The 16,892-nt window shown below is 34.9% G+C and overlaps 1 protein-coding gene and 1 long non-coding RNA gene across 3 annotated transcripts in view; one reads left to right on the forward strand and one right to left on the reverse strand.

Annotated features, from left to right (window-relative positions):
- The window catches only part of LOC117782014 (MKRN2 opposite strand protein), a 63,844-nt gene that overhangs the window by 43,248 nt on the left and 3,704 nt on the right, over nt 1-16,892 (forward strand). The gene's annotated exons all lie outside the window — the stretch shown is intronic.
- LOC117782025 lies at nt 153-16,823 on the reverse strand. The gene is made up of 2 exons (XR_004617220.1): nt 16,532-16,823; nt 153-207 (listed from the first exon to the last, which is right to left on the reverse strand). It is a non-coding gene; the product is annotated as an uncharacterized LOC117782025 (long non-coding RNA).

The following is a 16,892-nucleotide window of genomic DNA, read 5'->3' on the forward strand; positions in this document are numbered from 1 at the left end:
CATCGAATCGCATTTCCCTGGCCACTGGCCAACTGGGAGAATGTTCTTGCTTATCACTTATTATGTTTATTTTCTATTATTACTATGCTTTACTTTTTTTCGTTTCCTATCTCCGTTTCCGTTTCGTTTTACTATTTCTTGCTTTTTTTCCTTGTATTTTCACATTTTTGAGCTGCAGTCTCGTGTTGCATGAATTCAATTTGTAAGCTGCAAAGAACAATGAAAACGGAAAATTTATATAAAGTATGCAATTGTTGAACACGAAAAAAAACATTCCTTGAGTTGAGGAAGTGTTTATGTCATGCAAATAGTCTTAATTGATAAATACCAAAGAGTTAATGGATTAATTTATTGAAAGAAGATGAGAAACTGTTGTGTACTCAAAGTCTTATAGTTTTAGTTAAAGAATTTGTCGTTTAATCGATTATATATCTTGTTTACTGTTAGTAGTTTTTTGGGATAATACATCTAAGCGAAACAGAAGCTAAGAAAATCTATTCCTATAAATTTCGGATTTATTTTATTTCAAATATAGTATATCTAGTTACTAAAACTTGATTAATTAGTTTATCTATTATATTATAATTTATTTTTTTTCCTTTCAGTCATGATTTAAAATTTATTATCTTATAATTAAATATTACATGTTCATTTTATAATTGTATTTATTTTACTTTAATTACATTTTTTCTCTGTCCACTACTTTATGTCTATGTTCCACTAATAGATTAATAAAATGTTAAGTTATTTCAATGACTACAGTTTAAAATTTTAACGCTATATCTCAGTGTTTCTTATTGAAGATAAAATGCAAATAAAACCAAAGCTTAAGCTATTTAATTAATTTTATAGTCTAATTAAGACTCTGTTTTCAAGTACTGTGAGTGGATAAAGTTCTATGTCAAACTACGTGTATTTTATAGCATATCATTTAATTTTTGCCGGCTCATTTTGCAGTCGCATCATGTGTCAAAATAAAATGCTATCCAACTCGTTCGCATTTCATATTGTTTCATATGTGTGCGCGGTACCCAGCTTTGGCCATTAAAAACAAAATGGCTAGACGGAATGACTAGACCAAAGCACAGAGTATACAATAAAGTGCAATGAAGCAGCAGGGTGGTGAGAGCGGGGGGATTGGGAGAGGAGTTTCCAGTCACATGTGCTGGGATAAGCTGCTGCAAAAAGTTAAGAACTTTTTGTTTTCCAACTGCGAGAACAGAATAAATATTTTTTATGTGCGACACAAAAGTCGCGCTCGAGAATGAGATAGAACAAATAGTCAAGAGAGAGTCAGAATGAGAGTGGAAGAGGGGGTGGCATGGGAAATTATAAGTGCAATATTGAAACCAACGACGAACTGTGCACGTCAATTAAGGCGCAAGTAGCCAAAAAAGACAACAAAAAGTCAAAACAGAAGCAAAGCCAACAAAGTGAGCGAAAGAGAGAGAGAGAGAGAGAGAGAGAGGGAGCGGATCAACATAAATCCGACTTAACGTTTGCCAGCTGGCAATAAAAGTTAGCAGCCAACGGGACGTATGTGCAATGTGGCATTTGGTTGCCAACGACGAGTGGGTAATAATGCTTGGAGTATGGCAATGAGTGCAATTGCAACAGCACAAGGATGTGGTCAAGACAATAAAGGAAGGCAAACACGCCATCATAAAGTTAACACAATGATAGGCGAGGGGGGAAGCGGCATGCTGCATATGGCAGCAAGCTACATGTGCTGCAACAGATCATCAACGTGACGATAAGCTTGATAACGTTGTTAGCCGCAGTACAGTTGACATGGACTTGCCTCTACATACAGAGAAAGCATCATCACGTAGCTGAGAAACCAGGCCATCTATTACAGTTTGAAGGAGGAGAAGGAGTTGAAGTTATACACAAAAAAAAATTAGTCTAATGCGATCTCAGAAGTACGTTAATCCCGGATTTCCGTAAACCAAGTACAAAATATTTGATGCAATCCCGATTATTCTCAGCATTATTTTGATTTTCGGGATTCTGTAAGGCTTCATTGACTTGTTTTAATGTTAAGTTGCTGCCATTTTAACGATAATATACTGAACACATATGTACTTAGAAATAATGGCTTAAATCAAGAATTGTAAACTTGAATTTTAGAATGTTTTTTTTTCTGTGTACTCTCTAGCTACAATGCTGTTGACGTCCCATAACTTTTTGTGTGACATTCTCGAGTGCTTTCTGGAGTGCTGTGAGTGGAAAATTATCCTCTGTTCTCCTGGCTGAAATGGCAACAAATTGGTAACACCTGCAGCAGCAAATTTTCGGAAATTTTAACTAGCGCAGAGTGTGTGTGCGAGTGCTCCATAAAAACCGTTGCGTTCTCATGTTGAAAAGTCATGTCGCCAGTTTCAGCAGAAGAAGCACGTACTGGCTTGGTTTCTGTTTCCCTTTCTGTTCTCCATTTCTGTTTATTTTTGCTGCCGTTTCTCCCTTTTTTTGTCTGGCATTTGCACAACTGCAACTTTGTGATGGAGAGGGTTTCATTAACGTGGTCCGTTTGGCCGTCCGTTGGGTGTGTCAACAAAATGTTGCAGAATTTTAGACGTTGCTTTTCCTGCTTCAACTTTTGCTTCTGTTGCTCTTTTTGATGACATTAATGAATGGGCCTTGTTAGTCAAAATGTGTAATCTAGAGGGTAATTATAAAGCTGAAGGTATGTAAATGTATGTGTGTGCATTTGCCTCTTGAGTGACAGCTTTGAGAAGGTCTACAAGATGGCAAATTGTGAAATGTGAAATGTGAGAGAAAAAATGCAAGTGGCAACTGGTAAATGGCAGTGTAGCTGATGATAATAATGCGTTGCAGAGTGATGCCTTTTGTGCCATGATGATGAAGGGTTTGCCATCAGATCAAAGGCAGACATATTTAAGTTACAAGTGTGCCTTTCAGTTAAGCACTTTATCAAGAAAAATACTGCATATAAGATGAGTTCATACAGATCAAAACATTTACTTGATGACAAAGAATTACGGGTCATTGTAAAGTATACTTAATGACAAACTCAAAGGATCTCGGTACAGAGTAGCTCTACAAAATATTTTTTTTGGGCAACAGTTAATGGAGTTGAGGAATTTAATGCTTTGTTTATAAATAAATAAAATAACTACACTGTACACTTCATACAAAATTTCTTATAAAGTCTTTGCACCTGCTTTTCTCTATATAATTTAAGTAAGTAGTTGAAGCTTAAAATCTATATGTATATAGATTTTGATTTAACTATTGCATATTCTATTAATAAAAACCAATCAATATAATTGGTGCACATCAGATAAATGACTATCATCATTTATTATTCATATTTTCATAGTCTTACAATTTGTACAAATTGAAAGCTTTTCAGTCGTCCTTTGCCTCTTTTATAATAGCCAAAATCTGTCAACTGTCATTGGAATGTCGTCAACAGAAATGCCATTCGAAAAGTCTTCTATTTTGGGCAAATTTTTAACTGAAAAGCTGCTGCAATTGTTCGTTGTTGTTGTTGTTGTTGGTGTGCAGGCAATTTGTGCACGTAAATTTAATTAAAATGTCATTGTTTATTATTCTGACCCATTTTTGTTGCTATTGCTTAGCCAATTTTGCATTTATGCAAAGCGTCGGCCGGCAAACAAAGTTTAATAAAAAATAGAGAGAGAGGGAGAGAATAAGAATCAACTCGAAATATGCTGAGACCAAAGAATGTAAATTAGTCGGAGTCGTTGTCTTCGTCTCTCTCTCTCTCTCTTTCTCTCTCTATGAACTAACTGTTGACTTTGCAGAGGCACTTGAAAATGTTGGTAATTAATTCAGACAAGCATTGTGCAAATATTTGAGAAAACTGTAAAGGCAAACAAAGTGTGTGTTTAAAGACCCTAAAAGTAGGCAACACGTATTGTTAATGAAGCGCACAGGGGTGTGCATGTGTGTGTGTGTGTTTCGCGGGAAAATCGATTTGCCGAAAATAAACACGCGCACCACAAAATAATTAACTTGTCTGTGCAAGACATATGAGTAAATACGTTTTCCCACTCTCTCATTTTTCCTTTGCCTTCTTTTCCCTAGCTCCACACAAATACAATTACATCTAGTTTAAGCACTACTCCAGTGAACCCCTAAGTAACCGCTACCACTAACCACCTCCTCCACAGCGTAAACACGTGTATGGCCAACCACATCCGCTTTCCTTATTACGACTTGTTTTATCCCCAGTAAGTGGACCTACAGCGTGTCCAACTTGTGGCATGGTCTGAGGCGTGTTTTGTTATTGTTGTGGCTCGTTTAAATTAATTGACTTAAATCAATTTCTGACTTTGACGTATTATGCGCAATTTCTCGATCCCAGTTTCGCAAATAATTTTCATAACTCATACGCTGCGTTGGACAGCAGAAACGAAGGTTCAGACCCCGAGGCCTGAACTGACTTTGAGATACCAAACAATTGAATAATGAATGTTTTTGCTATGACTGTGTGCCAAGTGTGCCAAGAATGAGTGTGGAATAAATTGACAAAAGTTTGCTTCCTTTTTCGTACTTCGAATTCAATCAAGCTCCAGAGAGAAAATTTGTGACGTTCCTGTAATTTGACTTATGTTTAGTTGTATTTTTATGAAATCGTCAAAGTCTTAAATATATTTATAAGTAATGGTAAAATTAGTAAAAGGGAGCACCCCGAAAATATTTTACCATAACGAAAGGTTACAAGATAGAGAATTTTCTTGTAACATTCAGTTTTTATGCGAAATTAATGAGAAATTTAAATGAAAAGCACACCTAAATTGTTAAAGGAAGCGCTAATAACTTTACATGTTAAAGTGATATTGTAGATTTCTTCACTTTGCTCTTCGATTTTTGGAAACGACCAAAGTCTTATGCTTTTTAAAAATCTGATTCGATTAAGACCAGGAATACTTTGGGATAGTTAGTTCTTTAAAGAAGAAGTCAAGTTTAAAGGTTGAAACTCAAAAACAAAATATGAAAATACATTCTGCAGCAATGTTCTTTCCCCAAATATTTCAGTAGATACTGCAATGTTTCTTGCCTATGCCTAGCTCACATATTCCATGTCTTTCGCAGCAAGAGCATTTCTTTGTCTGCCATTTTTGTAGCCAGGAGGATATTCGAGATTGTTGGGGGCCAGAGAGCAGATATATGACCGGCATATCCTGGCACTGCATCTGTGCCAGCTGGAAGATTAAGTGCCAGCACTCGCGCTTCACATAGGACACACAGAAACACACACACACACACATGCATGATACAAGAAGATTGCGCATACGCCACTTGGTACAACCAACTCATATTGTCTGGACTGGAACTTGCTCGGTTCACTTAATGCGCCCATAACTGTGAGTAGCTTTTTGCACCCTTATTCTCCTTACAACCACACTTCCAGGTCTGTGGCCTTTCGGCTGCCATTCCTTCCTTTGCTCCTTGGTAGCTGACCCAATGTTTGCCTTTCGGCATTAGCATTGTTTTTGCTATTCTTTTTTGGCTATTCTTTTGGTTGCCTTTGCCGTTTTCTAAATGTGTTTTAAAAGTGTTTTGAAAATTGCCGTTGATTTTCTTTGCTCTTCTTTATATTCTGTTTGTTGTTGCGCTTCATTTTGGTGCTTGGCTTCTCTTTTGTAAATGCTATTATATACTTTTGCCTCGGTTTTCTCATCGTCTGACTGTGCAAACGTTTGTGCCGTCCGCTTGTATAATATTTATTAAAGCAATCTGTTCCATTGGATTTATACAACAATATTTATCTTGCGATTACAGACGCGCTGAAGTTGTTGTTGACATTAGAAGGAGGAAAATGTGTAGCAACAATTATGCTTACCTATTTTCATATTGGAATTATATTGCAATTGAATTGTTGCATAGTTTACTTAGTTAAGTGCCCAGCTTTTAGACAGGTTAATTGATGATTTCAATATTAAAAAAACTTATAATTGGTAGACATGGAAAATATCTATTAAAAATCGAAATCTTGCTTTTCGCGGAAGCGATTTGCTAATTTGTTTTACTTTTAATTTTTTTAAACGATCAATCGGATTTATCAACTCGAATTTCATTTCTTTTCTTCTGCATTCAATTAGAAAATTTCAATTTTAACTTTTATTTTGTTTTTTTTTTTAGCTCTTGAAATATCTACAATTCGACATAATTTTATTTTCCCCTGTGCTTTAATTGTTATTTGTAGCACAATTATTTATCATGAGTGGCCAATTAAAAAAAATTGTTGCTTATGAAATTTGAAATTTGATGAATGTCTTTGATATGTTTTCTGTTTACTCCATTCTTTTTCCTTTTTTTTTCTTTATAGGAATTTTCATTGTCGGTTTCTCGCAAATGCCCAAACAATCGTTAATCTTCTACACAAGAAAAGAAACATGAAAAAGAGAAAAAAGAATAATATAATACTTACAGTAAAGACTCGTTGGCATTACCCAATTGTTTTCCTATGCTCGTATTTCACTGCCATTTCGGATATATTTCTCTCTCATTTTCCATTTGCTTTCCCCATTGCCTTCTGGTTGTTAAGATGGCCAAGCACTTTAACGAATTGTGTGAGGCTCTTTATTTATCAAAAATCAATAAGTCCACAGCGAGGGAAGCAGCCCAAAATGTATGATACGTGAAAATGTTGGGGCAACAATTTTTGGGAAATCTACTTTCGAGGCTCACCGCAAAATCAGGCCGCAAAACACAATAAAATGCCAACGCAACCACACAAATTGTAGCATAAAACAGCATAAAGTACGGCTACTACTACGGCTTGGCTACAGGGCAATTTTGAGGGCGTGAGGCTTGGCCACAATGAGGGAAGGTGGTAACGGAACCGCTTGGATACATCGATTATACAAGGCAGCCAACTGGGCGCCGATTATTGCGAGACTTTTCTGAAGTTCCAGTTAAGGATAGTCCTTATTGTGTCTGTGTGTGTTCTTGTACGTGTGTGTGCTTCGTTATGCTAAAATGTTGCACATAACCTAGTGCTTTCTGCTCGACTTCAGATTATTTTTTTTTTCAGTTTCATGTTGGTTTTTATCATTTAAAATGAAACTTTTGTGTGCGTTATATCTGTAAGTTTTGTTGTTGTTCTTGTGATTTAAGGCCTGTTCACATATATTGGTGGCCCACTGTGTGTGATATGCAATTTGCAATTGACAAAGTAAATTAGCTTAATTTTTATGCCGCTTTATAAATTGCAATTTAGTTTAATGTATGCAAATTGTGGTATTCCTTTAAGCGATTTCGCTTTAATTTCGCCATGATTACAAATTATTTTTGCCAACTCATTAGAGTTAACTTTAAATTTAAAGTGAGGAATATGTACGTTATATCAATTTAAGCAAACTTAAAATACCCGCCTTTTCCCATCTTGTTCGCAGGACATTTAAAGTGTGCAAGGAATTGAATGCAATTTTGTTGTCAAAAAGTATAACGCAAATTAAAAACATGTAATTTAATAAATTGAAGAATTTGGCATGGCATTTATAGTGTGCATTTTGATAAAAATATTTTAATTTGGTTGCAAAAGGAAAAATATTAAATGTTAAATGAATAAAACCTCAATTCAATACAATTAATATCGTTTTAATGACATTTTAAATGAGCGCTCTAAATATTTGTAATTACTCGACTATTTCCAATAAGCTGCAAATTAATGTTAATTTACGCTCGCCTTCGTGTTGTTGCCTTTTTTTAGGGTTCGTGTGTGCAGGTAGAGGTGTGGGCGTTGTGCCACGCCCTAATTGCAATATTTTCAACTGATTAAGCGACATCACGTATCTGCAATTAAATTAGCTTACAAAGTGTGCGCTGCGCTGATGAAAAACCATTTTGGGCAAAGTCAAGCATTTAACTTTGTTGCCCTAGTTGTTGTTGTTGTTGTTGTTGTTGTTGTCGGTGTATTTTTGTTGGTGCTTGCGTTGTTGTTGTGGGCAACAACATAAAAAATAAAATGCGCTCAAAGGAATTGGCTGGCAAGTAACGCGATGAGGCAAGTTAATTAAGAGTTGGCCAAAAGCAAAGATGGCTTCGGCGACTGTGACATAAAACCGCCAACAGTGTTGATGTTGTTCGCGTTTTTGTTGTTGGTGATGTTGCTGTGGTTGTTGCTGTTAGTGGCTGCTGTCAACAGCTGACCAAATGATGAGCTGACCACGCAAACGCTTTTGTGGCGCAACTTCCGGGGATTGGCCTAAAGGGAAGGCATGGAAAGGGAAGGACAGGGAAAGTAAGGTATGGGAAGTGAAGGCAAGTTGCTGCTGAGGCTCCTCGTATAGGCGCCGTTGACCGCATGTCCTGCCTCTGCTCTTGCATGGCGAGAATTGCGGTTGAAGTGTGTGTGTGCGTGTGTGTGTATGGGCAGTTGTCGTTGTTGTTGATGTTGTCGTTGTTGCTGCTGCTGCTTTTGACTTTGATGATGTTGGCAGTTGGTTTGCGGCGTGTTGTAGTTTCTGTTGTCAGTTGACTGCTGAATTGTTATTGTAAAGCACTATGGTCCGGATGACGATTATTTTGGAAAAAAGTCATTTGTTAAAGTTATTCAAATTAACGATTTTTTGATGGCGATGCATTCAAAATACATTCAACTCAAATGTTGCATAACTAAAATTCTAACATTTTCCAACACTGTTTAGCAATCAGCTGTGAAACAGAGTTGATTTAAACAAACTGCACATGAAACGGATATTCTCATTTTTAAGGTTAATTTGAATTGTCTTACAGCACTAATTTAAAAGCTTTTTTAACAAAATTTATGGTGGATTATATATATTGTGGCTTGTACTTTGTGTTTATATATCCGCGTTGTTGAAAATCAACGTGCAATGTGTTGTTTTTTGTAATTTAAAAACTTGCCTCGTTAAAAAATTTTTTGATTAAATTTCATCTTTGGAAAGAGGTAACTAATTTTGCTAGCATATGCTAGCAATGCGACTATATGCATTTTGTAGAGAAATCAATTCTTAATTTGTACTATTAAGCTCAAGTTGCGCAATTTTGCGCATTTTTCACAATTTCACTTTATTTTAGCTAACCTCACGTTATAAAATGCGTATTCGTTTAAAGTGTGGCGACAACACATGAGACAAATTGACGAAAATTAAGATTTTTTGGCTTATTTTATTGTGCGCATTGGCGAAAATTACAAAAACTCGTGTTTACGTATTGAATAAATGATAAATCTTTACAATCGACAAAAAATAAAAATGTCTAGTTTCATACAAAAAGTTAGTTCACGACCGATTTTAATAATTTGAACAATATGATATTAAAAATGATAGTATTCCGATCTTGATATTTGTTGGTCAGAATGTCAGTAGCATAATATCACTTATATACGATCGTTTTGGTCAGATATTTTGGAAAAAAATAGCGTTTTTATAAAAAAAGTTACTTTTCGACTGATAATTCCTATTATTTCTACATGATATAGTTGTCCGAATTGGAATTTTGCCAACACGTTACGGGCATAGTAACACGCCTAACCTGTAAGTTTGGTCCTGATAGCTTGAAAAACAAAAAATTTACATATCGCAGAATCCGAAATAAAGGCGGGACCACGCCCACTTTTCTAGGCCATTTGCGTATATATATCATAGGCCCAATGCAAAAGACTAGACCAAAAAAACTTTATTCGTTCTCGAGTTATTAATTTATTCCTAAAAAATCGTCATCCGGACCATAGTGTAAAGGGCCAATTAAACGTGACCTCCCCATATGCGTTGCATACTTTGGAGCGCACACTTGATAACTAACAGTTCGTAATGAATGTCTCTTTGCTTCAAAGTAAAGGTATGCTTGTTTAAATTCTAAGTACTTGAATGTAGTTTCCTTGGCCATACCCCGAGTATAAAGCAATTTCATCTGTACACAATAGAGTCAAATCATTCTTTAGATAATTAATATACAAATTTTTTTTTTAATTTTAGGATTAATGCATTAAAAATATCGGAATCATTGTTAGCAGATTTAATCAAATTTAAGATATAATGGAATACATTTAAATTGATTTGGTAATTTAACAATAACATTAAATTTCATTATTGTATTAAAAATTTCATAATTTAATTATGAATAAAAAGAAAATGTCTGACATATTAGTTTTCAACGCCAAGCTTTTGATTAGTAATTTCCAAAAACAATTGTCATCAAAATCTCCAAAAAATTGTGGAACATATCTAATACGTTGCTAAATAACTTCATATATAAAACTTTTTAAGCTTTAACTTTAAGCTGATTGCAATGTTAATATGTTACAAAAATGAATATTTAAAAAAATTGTTATAAAGAGTATATTGAATATTTCGAAATTCTTTAATTTAAATTGTCTTTATGCATATAAAAAAATTAATTTTCAGTACCGTTTTGAATAAAGTGAAATTCATAATACACAAATCTTAACCTTAGTCATGCTAGAGTTCTAAGAATCTCAAATTTGAAAATTTTAGGGTTTCAAAACATATTTTATTACTTGGCACAATCAGAGGAGGCAATTTTTACGATTATTTTATAAAGTCATATAACGGCTAAACGACTGCTAGTCATAAATAAATATAACTTTATTATTACACACCATTTTTATGAGAAACAAATACATGAGGTAGAACATACAAATGTAACTGTAGGGCAACAAAGTTAGTTGGCAACTCGATACACTTTCACTTTGCTGTGCCCATTTAGGGTCGCTACAATAAATAAGCGACTTATGTGAGTGCCATACACAAACACACACACAGACAAACACCCCTGCACCCTGTGTGTGTGTGTGCAGTTGCCAATAACAAGTATTTGGGTTAGTAATGTCATTTACGAGCCAAAATCGCCGCATAAAAAGAAATGCATAAAAACGAGCTTTGTTTACATATCTTTCTGTCTTTTGGTTTTATTTTTATCTTTTTTTGTTGTTGCTGCCAAGCAAATCCGTCTCCAATGTAAGCCGCAAAAAGCCAGAGAAATATGCTCTGGAATACGAGTACTCAGTATCTTAGGTTAGAAAAGAACCTCAGCAAACGACGGAAAGAATGACAGACCGACCGAAGGTCTATTTAACTAACTGTGCATAATTCATAATTTAATTAAGAATCCAACGAAATGAAAAAAGTTACACGAGGGACACATAGAAATGCGCTCTATGCGTGAGTGTGAGTGTGTGTTATGTATGTGCAAGTTAAATATGTGTGTGTTAGCTGAGAAGCCCCGCACAGCTGTTGGCCATGTTTGGTTTACGTTTTACCCTTGTGTCTGGTGTGTGAGGGGGAAAGTAGAGAGAGAGAGGCAAACTTGCACAGCTGAGTCTGTAGCAGGTGGTGGACAGGGGAGGTGTAAAGTTGGGGTGAAATGCGGCTAGGAAGTGTATGTGGCAAATTCTGAAATGGCCAAAGCTGATGCAGGGCCGTAAGTCAAGCGACGCGTCTAGCAAATCTGGGCACCCAAGTGCCAAGATTGTTGCGTGTGTGCCTCTGCCTATATATGTATGTGTGCGTGTGTCTGTGTGTGTGTCTGTGTGTGTGCACTTAATACTCGAAGTCGATGTAAACTCACAGACTTAATGGCAGGTGCCAGAAATCTTAAAGGCGTTTCAATTTCAGTTGAATTAATGGCAGCAATGCCATATTGAAGAGAGTCGGGGAGTCGGACCAGGAGCAGGAGCAGAGGCTTTGACAGTGGAGCTAAGGGGAAGGCTAAGTAATTGCTTGGGGTATTAGTGCATTTAATGCAGAGATCATGCTCATAGCTGACGTGAGTTATGAGGGGTTATTTGTCTTACATTATGCAACTGCTGCTTTTGGAAATACTTGGCAAAATACTAAAACGTATTTATGTAAAGTTAAAAGAAAGTCTAATAATGGGAAAATCAGTTAAAGTCGTGTCCATCAGGTATATATACAGACGTGTTTTAAATATGCATTCAATAAAATTTTGTATTTATTGAACTAATTAAAATTAGTTGGTAAATTGAACAAATAGCCAGAACGTCATTTTCATTTTCAAATGCAGTTGTCTCTATAGATTTGCGAAATACTAATATATACTAATACTAATACGATATTAAAGTTTTAAAATCATGCAGCTTGCATTACTTGATTTTTACATAAAACTCATGTACAATATCAGTTTTTCAAATAGTTAACATTAATAAAAAAAGTTACTAACAAAAAAATGGTATTATATTTAATTAGTAAAAATAATGTAGAGATTAAAACTTGCGGTATAACTTTTGGTATAGTTATATTGATTTTATGTTAAATTATTATTTAATATGTAATGTGATGAACTTGAAGTTATCGATTTCCATATTACTACTCTAGTTTTGTAAATATTTAACTATTTTTAATAATAATTTATTTTTCAGTCTGACAAAGTGTATATTTTTTTTTACTTTAACAAAATTACCTAAAATTTTATGCTCCATTTCTTAGCTTCATTAAAGCTAAAAGCTCATGCTCTGGAAAAAGAAAAGAACCTGTATTTCCCCTGTTGAAATGGGCCCAAGTGCTAACTCAATGACAACATGGTCCAAACTAAATTAGGTGTTCGCCAAGATGAAGAAGAGACTGAAAAGAAGGAGCATTTTTTGGGAGAAGTGGGAGGACAAGATAACGGGAGCTTTAAATCTGAAATTTTACATGATTTAAACGGCAGTAGCGACAACAAAAACAATGACAATAGCAACTACAGTGACAAAGCAAAGCAAAGCTGCCTCTAAGCATGTGTGTGTGTATGTGTGTGTGTGTGTGTGTGTGTGTGTGTGTGCTTGTTTGCTGGTGTGCAAATGTGCGACCAACTTGAAATGAGTGTGCCGCCGTAACAACAACGACAACAACAACATTGTGTTGTTCACTGCGGAAGCGGAAACTTCAAAGCGCTCTCCACACTTTGGCTTTATGAAGCTGCCCAGCATGTGGGCGTATTCTGAGGGGGAGGAAAAGTGGTTGTGGCCATAGTATCCTCTTGGTATTCTCCATGGTCATGTGTGTAGCATACATTTGAGCGCACCTGAGCGCGTTTATGTCTCTGAATTAATTCGAATTCGAGCCTTTGCTCGGGGACCTCAGCACTCAGTTGACAGACAACTTTGTTGTCAATTTGGCTTATTTAATTTGAGCCATGCCAAATTTAAGCTCACCAAGTTTGCAGACACCTGCAGCCAAAGGAAGCACAACAACATACCAGAGATACTTATAAAGAAAGGAAAGGAGCAAAATAAAACGCGGATGACAATAAAAAATTTTGAGCAATTTTAGCTGCCGGTTATTGTTGACAACGCAATGTCCTTAAGGTCCTTTATTCTGCTGTGTTGTCCTGGCAGCCGACTGCTTTTCTACTCTTGTTACATTTGGTATTTTGTCATTTACCGCTTTCAGTTATTAAATTGTGAAATTTTTACAATTTTTAATGGCATGGTATTAAAAAATGGGTCATAAGACAAACCTGAAAATAACTAAAAATATTGTTGCTTAGATATATTTTTCTTGTTCTTAAAAAAATCTAAATGAAAAGCTCTTAGGAGCGAAAATATACAGGTCTGTTCCAGTTTTCAATCTTTAGCCTGTTCTTATATCAATCTGAAAACATTTTGCGCATTGAATTCACTTTGAGTTTGTGAATTTAAGTCCAATCAAGTGATAAAATATTATTTTAAAATGTGCAAATGCAACGTGAAAAATAAATTTTTTGAGATCCGATAAAATAGGTAGTGAAAACCGAAGCAGACCTGATATTTAACTTTAGTAAAGTTAAAAACTTATAAATTTTAAACTTATACTTCAAAAAATTCTTAAAATGCTTATTAAAATACGAACAGATATAAAATACATCTATTTTTTTCAATTCCAAAACTCCTTCCTCTTTTAAAGCCACTTTTTCAAGAAGGGAAAACCATTAACAAATATTAAAAAAAATTTTATTTCACTTAATCCAAATATGAAAAAGATTTATTTTATTTCAATTATTACTAATTTTATTACTAACTAAAATAATATTTTCATCCTTATGTATTAAGTTAAAATATTTTTAACTATTTTTATTTATTTTTATATTTCAGATGATTGCAAATTCGTTATGTTTTGGGCTTTTTTGTAGAGTGTTTATTGTTTGACTTTTGTCGCAGCATGTGTCAGAAGGGTTTTTAGTCAGATTTGCAGTTCCTGTTGCTCCTCTTCATTTTTATTTATATATATGCTTTGCACATTTTATATGCGTCTGCGCTCCTTTGGCTGAACCTTTCATCAGTTTCTTCTTTGCCAATGTGTATAAATATTTAATTTCAGATCAACTTCTCTGCCTCGTGTTTTATTTTTTAATCTTGGCTGAAATGTTGTAGTTGTTCGAGTGCTGGTGTGTGTTAGGGGTACTCATTAAATTTAGTAAAATGCGTAAGTTGATTTTTTGTTACATCTATTTATACTTTCTTTCTTCTATCTGCTACCCTTTTCATGTTTTCACTGGGCAAACAATTCCGTTTTTTGTTGTTGTTGAGAAGTCCTTCGCCAAAAAGGATGCAAGTTGTAATTTCATTTCTGACAAGTATCCGACATCCCCCATGAGTGTGTGTTGGGGGCGTGTTTGATTCACAAGTCATACACAACATTGGGATAAAGTTTGTTTGGATTTCTTAGCTTCGCTCTTAAGATTGTTGTTTGTTATTCGTGCTGCTCTACCTTTGTAGCGACAACCGGCTAAAGCAATTTCAGAAAAAAAAAGGAAAAAATTAGGGCTGCACTGTGTCCTTGTCATATCCTTTATTGCATTTGTTTTGCTGCTTGCTTGCATTACATTTTTTTATGAATATTCTTACAAGGGTATATTCGTTTTGTCACGTTTTACGTAACAGATAAAAGAAGATAAAAAAGGAAATGAGATTGATAGAAGCCTTTATAAATTCTCTATGAGGAACATCTTTAAATTAAGCTAAATTAGTTTGCAAGAGCTTTGATAATTCCACTTTTATATTTATTTTGTGTCTGTTAAATTTGTTTTTTCAAGTATTTAGATGCATTAGATAAGTGTGTATAATCTTCGGCAACCCGTAAATATAAGTATTTTTACTACTGCATTTTATTGTCACAATTGCTGCTCGGAAGGAGTCAAGTGTGTCAAGTGCTCTAAATGAAATTTCTCAAATATATTTTTGTTGTTATACTTGATGTTGTTGCTGTTGTTGTTGCTGCACTGTTGGATTTACCTTTTACGTCTGTCTCTTTCGCAAATGCCTAAAGTAAAACAAATTGAACTTTTCACTTTGCATTTGTCATGAAGTAGCAGCTGTTGGAAATCTCAAATATTTTTAGCATAAATACAAATTTAATTTGCCAAATTGACAAAAATCCTTACGTTAATAAACAAGTGAATATTTTATTTTATTAATTAATTAATTTATTTATCTTATTAATTTCTTTTAGCTCTAACATGAAATACCAAACATAAATGTCTACATATTTTATTTTTGCTATTTGGGATTGGGATTTTTTTTTGTATATCAAATTTTGTGTTTTTATTATTGCTATCAATATTATATTTTCTAAACTGTAAATTTATTTTACAAATAAGGTAAAAACGGCTTAAAATTTTTTGAAAAAGCCTTGCTTGAATAATGTTTGTTTCTTTAGACTTATTATGGCATATTTTAAGTTTAAACTGTTGAGTTACAGTTTGTTACACTTGTACATAACCAACGGGGGAATTTATCTAAGTGTATTCGCAAATAAAGTAACATCTAAATCAACTATTTATTTATCCCTTTTTTTTTTGACAACCTAAATTTGAAGCCAAAGACTTGGAATTTGGAATTCAGAACAGCGCTCTATATATTCTTACAAATATCTTTATCTTCACTTCGCTAAATTCTCCTCTTCATTCTTATACATTTATACAAGCTTGCCACTTCATTTGCATTTAAAATAAATATATCTTCTTGAAAACTTTTGGCATCCTTTTCCCTAACTGCTAAACGTTCGGGAATTTGTTTTTGTCTTGACTGGAAACTAGCAAATTTGTAAAGCATTTTTAAATCTGCTACCCATATCAAAAAACTGTTTACTTAATCTGTCATCTTTTGCGTGGGAATTGCAAAGATTCTGTTCTGGTTATGGGAGGAAATTGCCACGCCCATTGAGGCGCATTAATTGGCACAGAGAGATAAAGTCAAAGCCATAAACTTGTTCAACTAATTTTATTTTTTTTTTTTTGGCAATTTCTTTAATTTAATTCTTGGATATTTTCGTCAATTTTGTTTTTGTTTTCGTTGTTGCTGCCAACTTTTGATATCTTTTTGCGATAAAAACAAAAATGTCACATTTAACTTTTCTGACAACGTTGACAACAGGCAACAAAAGATGGAGAGAACAAAAGCGAAACATCAACCACAACACGAAGAAGAAGCAACCACAAAAGTTGGTAGAAAATCAGTTAACGCCTTTGCCTTTCTGTTGACTTGGCCTATTAAAAATGAGTTTGCTCTCTTTATCAGCTAGTTAAAATAGTATTCATATATGTCGGAGTGTGTGCGTATGTTTATACGTACCAAATCGGTTTGGGTCATTATCCTTGTGTTATCCTTGTGGGTGTGTGCTTCGGGTATGTGTCCGCTTTTTCGGCACCTCATCGATTAGCCAAGTGTTGCCATGCAACAAAGGCGGCCACTTGCCAGCAACAGCGACACACACAAATGCCCGGAGACAGCGACTAGAGGTGAGGGAAAGGACGAAACCGCACAAACTACACGGGGTACCGAAGGGAGGATTTAAGGGTAACGCTTGCCGGGATTCGAGAGACCACAACGTGGTGACACACACGCTCACACGACAGCACTGACAGGACTCAAGCACGTCACTTGGCGACCAGGACAACAACAACGCCGTCAACGATGACGACGACAGCGGGTA

Source organism: Drosophila innubila, assembly GCF_004354385.1.
Source record: "Drosophila innubila isolate TH190305 chromosome 2L unlocalized genomic scaffold, UK_Dinn_1.0 4_B_2L, whole genome shotgun sequence".
Classification (NCBI taxonomy): Eukaryota; Metazoa; Arthropoda; class Insecta; order Diptera; family Drosophilidae; genus Drosophila; species Drosophila innubila.